The sequence below is a fragment of the Suncus etruscus genome, chromosome 19 (genome assembly GCF_024139225.1).
Source record: "Suncus etruscus isolate mSunEtr1 chromosome 19, mSunEtr1.pri.cur, whole genome shotgun sequence".
Lineage (NCBI taxonomy): Eukaryota > Metazoa > Chordata > Mammalia > Eulipotyphla > Soricidae > Suncus > Suncus etruscus.
In genome coordinates this window covers 36,048,724-36,054,351 of record NC_064866.1, presented here as the reverse complement: position 1 = coordinate 36,054,351, position 5,628 = coordinate 36,048,724, and positions in this window count along the sequence as shown.

The following is a 5,628-nucleotide window of genomic DNA, read 5'->3' as shown; positions in this document are numbered from 1 at the left end:
GTGCTTGTTTCTTCAACTCACCACTGATGCTTTGACATAGCTACATCCTACCATCCAAGAAGCCAAGACCCTCCACCATGGTTCTTAATGTTACTTCTAGTTTCTTCTTCATGTCCCATCCTTCCCCTCACTATTTCACGTCTCAGTTTTGTGAACCAAGGCCAAGGGTTGTCTATCCCCTTGACTTATTTCTTTCTATACCACAGATAAGTGAGTTTACCAGGCTTTGTTTACTTATTTCATTTAATATGATACCTAAGTTACAGCAAATTGCAAGATGTCTTCTTATATACAGCTTTTCTTACAGCTGTATACTATTCCATTATGTAGATGCCACAGCTTTTTTATCCACTCATTAGACATTTGGGTTGTTTCTATAGCCTAACTATTGTACAAGTGCCACAATAAACACTGTCGTGCGTATGTCTCTGAATTAATGATTTTGTGGTTGGTGCAAGGGGTGGGAGAGGGTGTGTTAGATGTCAGGAAGTAGAACAACTGGGTTATATGGACACTCCAGTCTCTCCTTTTTTTATTTTTTTTCCTTTTATTTATTTTATTTTTTTTTTTTTGGTTTTTGGTTTTTGGGCCACACCCGGCAGTGCTCAGGGTGTCTGCTCAGAAATAGCTCCTGGCAGGCATGGGGGACCATATGGGACACCAGGATTCGAACCAACCACCTTTGGTCCTGGATCGGCTGCTTGCAAGGCAAACACCGCTGTGTTATCTCTCCGGGCCCCCAAACTGCTTTTCATAGAGGCTGAACCAAAGGACATTTCCATTGATAGTGAAATATCTTCTTCCTCAACTATTGTTGCTACTACACTAATACTGTTCTTGTAAGTCATAAAGCCTGAATCTCTTTCTCAGGAATGTTACATACTCTTTGAGTCCCAGGTTCCCTCTACAACCTAGAACCTATCAAAAGAAACCTTTGTCCTAAGGTCACCCGAGAGAGCAAAAAGAGAAAGCAAAAAGAGAAAGGGATGCAGCTCATACAATAAAGAACATGTGTTGCACGTTAAGGTTCCAGGTCAGCCTCCCTGGCACCCTGGTACAGCATAGTCCCCAGAGCAATGCCAGACTAGCAACAAACTCCTACTAACTCCTACTGCTATCCCTCACATCTAATAAAACAGGAGAAATGCGCTTCGACAATGAGAGCAAAAAAAGCACAGGCATGGGGGCCGGAGAGATAGCATGGAGATAAGGCATTTGCCTTGCATGCAGAAAGTCAGTGGTTTGAATCCAGGCATTCCATATGATCCCCTGAGCCTGCCAGGAGCGATTTCTGAGCATAGAGCCAGGAGTAACCCAAGTGTCTCCACCACAAAATAGATAAATAATCCTGGTAGTGAGAGATCCTCAAACCAAATCCAACCTTGGCATCAATGTGGTTATTTTATTTTGCATAGACAGACCAAAAAAAAAAAAAATAGGTCTATACATATGTTTGTTTCTTGACTTGGTCATAGGGTAGGGGGAATGGAGTCAGTAAAGCTTGATGGTTGCAGTACCTTACGATAACATCCTGGTTGGGTAAATGTGACACAGATTGGGAGGAAAGAAGGAATCTTCAAGGGAGGATAAAGAACAAAGGCTGAAAGAGTAAGGAAGAGAAGGGTCTTAGTCTCTCAGAACAAGACACAAGAGCAAGACGCAAGACATTCCTGCATGATTCAACTCAAATGACCCCTGAGCACAGTCTGAAGCAGGGCAGGGAATCCACTCAACATGCCAGAAATTGGGAAAGAAAAGTTTCCAGAAAGCTGCCAATTCTGAAGTTCTCATGGACTTTAGCTGCTGGGGCCCAGCTGAGCAGAGTGGCCCTCTGATCTTAGAAAAGGCCTAAGTGCAGAGGAGAGGAAACAGGCTGCAGACACTTGTTTGCTTTTATACACAGGAGCACCTGAGCCAGGACAGGGCTGAGAAGGCAGAGGCCAAGGCCCAGCCTTGTTGAAATCCAAAAAAGATCTCAGCTACTTGGGGACGAGCTGGAAGATTCAAGAAAGCAGAAATGGAGATCCTCAAGAGAGTCTGTATGAAACTGGATAAAGTTCTCTACTCTGGGGGCCAGAGCAGTGGCGCAAGTGGTGGGGCATTTGCCTTGCACATGGCTAACCTAGGATGGACCATGGTCCCCCCTCAAGCCAGGAGTGATTTCTGAGCACATAGCCAGGAGTAACCCTTGAGTGTTACCCAGGTGTGGCCTGGAAAGCAAAAATAAAAATAAAAATAAGAAAGTTCTCTACTGTTTCAGGAGACCTGAGTTCAGATAGATTGTCATGACACAACTTTAAAGATTCCTATATTCGAGGTAAGGTGTCTGCCTTGCAAGCGCTAGACAAGGAAGGACCATGGTTCGATCCCCCCGGCGTCCCATATGGTCCCCCTAAGCCATGGGCAATTTCTGAACGCTTAGCCAGGAGTAACCCCTGAGTATCAAATGGGTGTGGCCCGCCCCCCAAAAAAAGGATTCCTATATTTTATTGGATCTTCAGTCCTAGGACTGTGTTCAAAGAACTCCCATAACCTAGTGATTGACTAAGAACTTGTCTTTATGGTTTAAAGACTATTTGCACATGGTAAGAATTCTCAGCAAGGGTCCGAAGAGATAGCACAGCGGTAGGGCATTTGCCTTGCATGCAACCAATCCATGACGGATGGTGGTTCAAATATTGGCATCCCATATGGTCACCCATGCCTGCCCAGAAGCATTTTCTGAGCACAAAACCAAGAGTAACCTAGCGCTGCTGGGTGTGACCTAAGAAAGAAATTAAAAAAAAAAAAAAAAAGAATTCTCAGCAAAATGAAGAGTCAAAAACTCATCTGAAGTTTGCCTCCTGCCCCCTACTCTCCCCAACTTGAGACTTCTATTACCATTTATTGAATGCATCCTTCCAGAACCAGTCTTGGCATAAGTGTGCACGCAAATGTATGCGTGTGCTTGTGTGTGCGTGAGCTTCCTTAAATACACCAAAGGAAATACCAGAAGAGCCATTCACCATCTACAAGCTTATCTTTGTGTTTATTAAATGGCAAGCTGACGTGGGTTTCTTGTATTATAGGACAATCCAAACTAACTACCAAATTATCTACCAAAAGGTGCAAGCAACTGGCCTGAGAAGCTAACCTGCTGTTGGTTACACTCGACAATGGGCACTGTTTAGTCTACTAGAATGAACGAGTGGAAACAACTAATCTTTTTTTTTTTTGTTTTTGTTTTTGTTTTGGCTTTTGGGTCACACCTGGTGGCATTCAGGATTACTCCTGGCTTTTGTGCTCAGAAATCACTCCTGGCAGATTCAGGGGACCATATGGAATGCCAGAATTCGAACCACCATCCGTCCTGGGTCAGCTGCGTGAAAGGCAAATGCCCCACTTCTGTGCTATCTCTCCGGCCCCTGGAAACAACTAATCTTGACTGAAAATTCTCAGAATCAGTAGCTGGGTCAAATAAATTACAGGAGCCTCTCCTTCAATTTTCATTACCACCAGAGATGGTGGTAATATTAAAAGCTGGTGGTATTATTATTATTATTATTATTATTAAAGGGGAAAAATAGCAAGATATTGGGGCCAGAGTGGTGGTGCAGTGGTAGGGCGTTTGCCGTGCACACATTAACCTAGGATGGACTGTGGTTCAATCCCCCTGCATCCAATATGGTCCCCCAAGCCAGGAGCGATTTCTGAGTGCATAGCCAGGAGTAACCCCTGAGTGTCCTGGGTGTGGCCCCAAAAGCAAAAAAAAAAAAACAAAAAAACTGACAGAGTTCAAAAGGAAAATAATTTAAGAGCAAATACACTCCCATTCTGTGGAAGATACCATCCACATAACTGAGGAAGATCTGCAAGTCCTAAGACAAAGCTTGGGATCAGACATAAAATCCGAGCCTGTTGGTTTGGGGTTTTGCATCCAAGATCCATGCCCTCAGCTTCCACTTGCTCATTTGAATAAAAGAATTTGGTGGTGCTATTTTTAGTAGTCAGGTTTATATTCACTCATTTTGATCGCCAATATCCCCAAAGTCTCAGGAGCCAGCTGAACCAATGAGAAAACAAGGTTGAGCCTGACAGAAGCGCTCTCCGAAGTATTCCTAATACAAATACTTACTTTAATTTACAGACAGGGCAGTGGAAGTTCAGAGGCCAAGATCGCATTACTAATAAGCGATGGCACCCAAGGCAATCTAACCCAGACCTGAGCATAAGGTTGTGTGGCTTCTAGACAGCATGGCTCTAAAGCCAGGCAATTTTATCACCATTTTGTCCGGAGTCAGCCAGTAAAAAATACTGCGCAAGGCACATGACAATTTTAAATTTTCTAGTAATCCCCTAAATAAGTGATTAAATGATGATGGGGAGATGGCTCAAAGAGTTAGAGCATATGCTTTGCAAGAAGGAGACCCCAGATCCATCCCTGGTACTCCATGGTCCCCAGCACTATAGGGATCAATCCTTGTATGGTAAAACAAACAAATAACAAATTTAAAAGAAACCATGACATCAAGTATAATCACATACTTTGTTTAAAATATCCAAGTGGGGAGCCCGGAGAGATAGCACAGCGGCGTTTGCCTTGCAAGCAGCCGATCCAGGACCAAAGGTGGTTGGTTCGAATCCCGGTGGTCCCCCTGTGCCTGCCAGAAGCTATTTCTGAGCAGACAGCCAGGAATAACCCCTGAGCATTGCCGGGTGTGGCCCAAAAACCAAATATATATATCCAAGTGGGGGGGCCAGAGCAATAACACAATGGTAGGGCATTTGCCTTGCGCACAGCTGACATGGGACAGACCCAGGTTCAATCCCTGGCATCCCATATGATCCCCCGAGCCTGCCTGGATTTCTGAGCACAGAGCCAGGAGAATCCCCTGAGAAGCCACTGGAGATGGCCCACCCAAAAAATATCCAGGTGGGGCTTACTCTTTTCAAGCCTCTGTTCTCCTCTAAACATGTATGTCTTGTGTCGCTTGCTTGTTTGTCTTTCTTCATTTCGCTTTGTTTGCTTATTTCTACTCTGAAGAAACAGTGATCTCTTGACCACATGTCCCCTTTTTTCTCCTCTCATGTCTTTCTAAGCAAATTTCTGTCAATAGAAATTATTTTGCTTCAGCAAAAATAAATAAGGGCTGAAGAGATTACAGGGATTCAGGTACTTGTCTCGCACGCACCTAGACCCCAGATCAACCCTGTAACTGCACAGGTCTCCTAAGCACCATCAGCAGTAATCACTGAGCAGAGTCTAGAGTGGGCCCTATGCAATTCCAATACCAGTAGGGCTCAACACCCACCAATAAAATGAAATAAAGGATTCAAAGCTGATCATTTCTACCTGTAATCAATGTACACAAGTATTTCATATCGATTATTTTAAAACTCATTCTTTTTTATATTAAGGCTGAGAAAGGTAGCATCCGTACAAAGGATATTTGCTTTGCACAGATGACCTGGGCTTAATCTCTTATATCCCTTATGGCACCCCCAAATACCACCAGGAGTGATTCCTAGTGCAAAGCACTGGTGGGTTTTACTCCCAAAAAAGAAATGAGGTATTATTTTCATCCTCACAACACCTTTCAAGTCAGACTTCTCCACATTTCTAGCACACAGCCATTACTTTGCAATCCT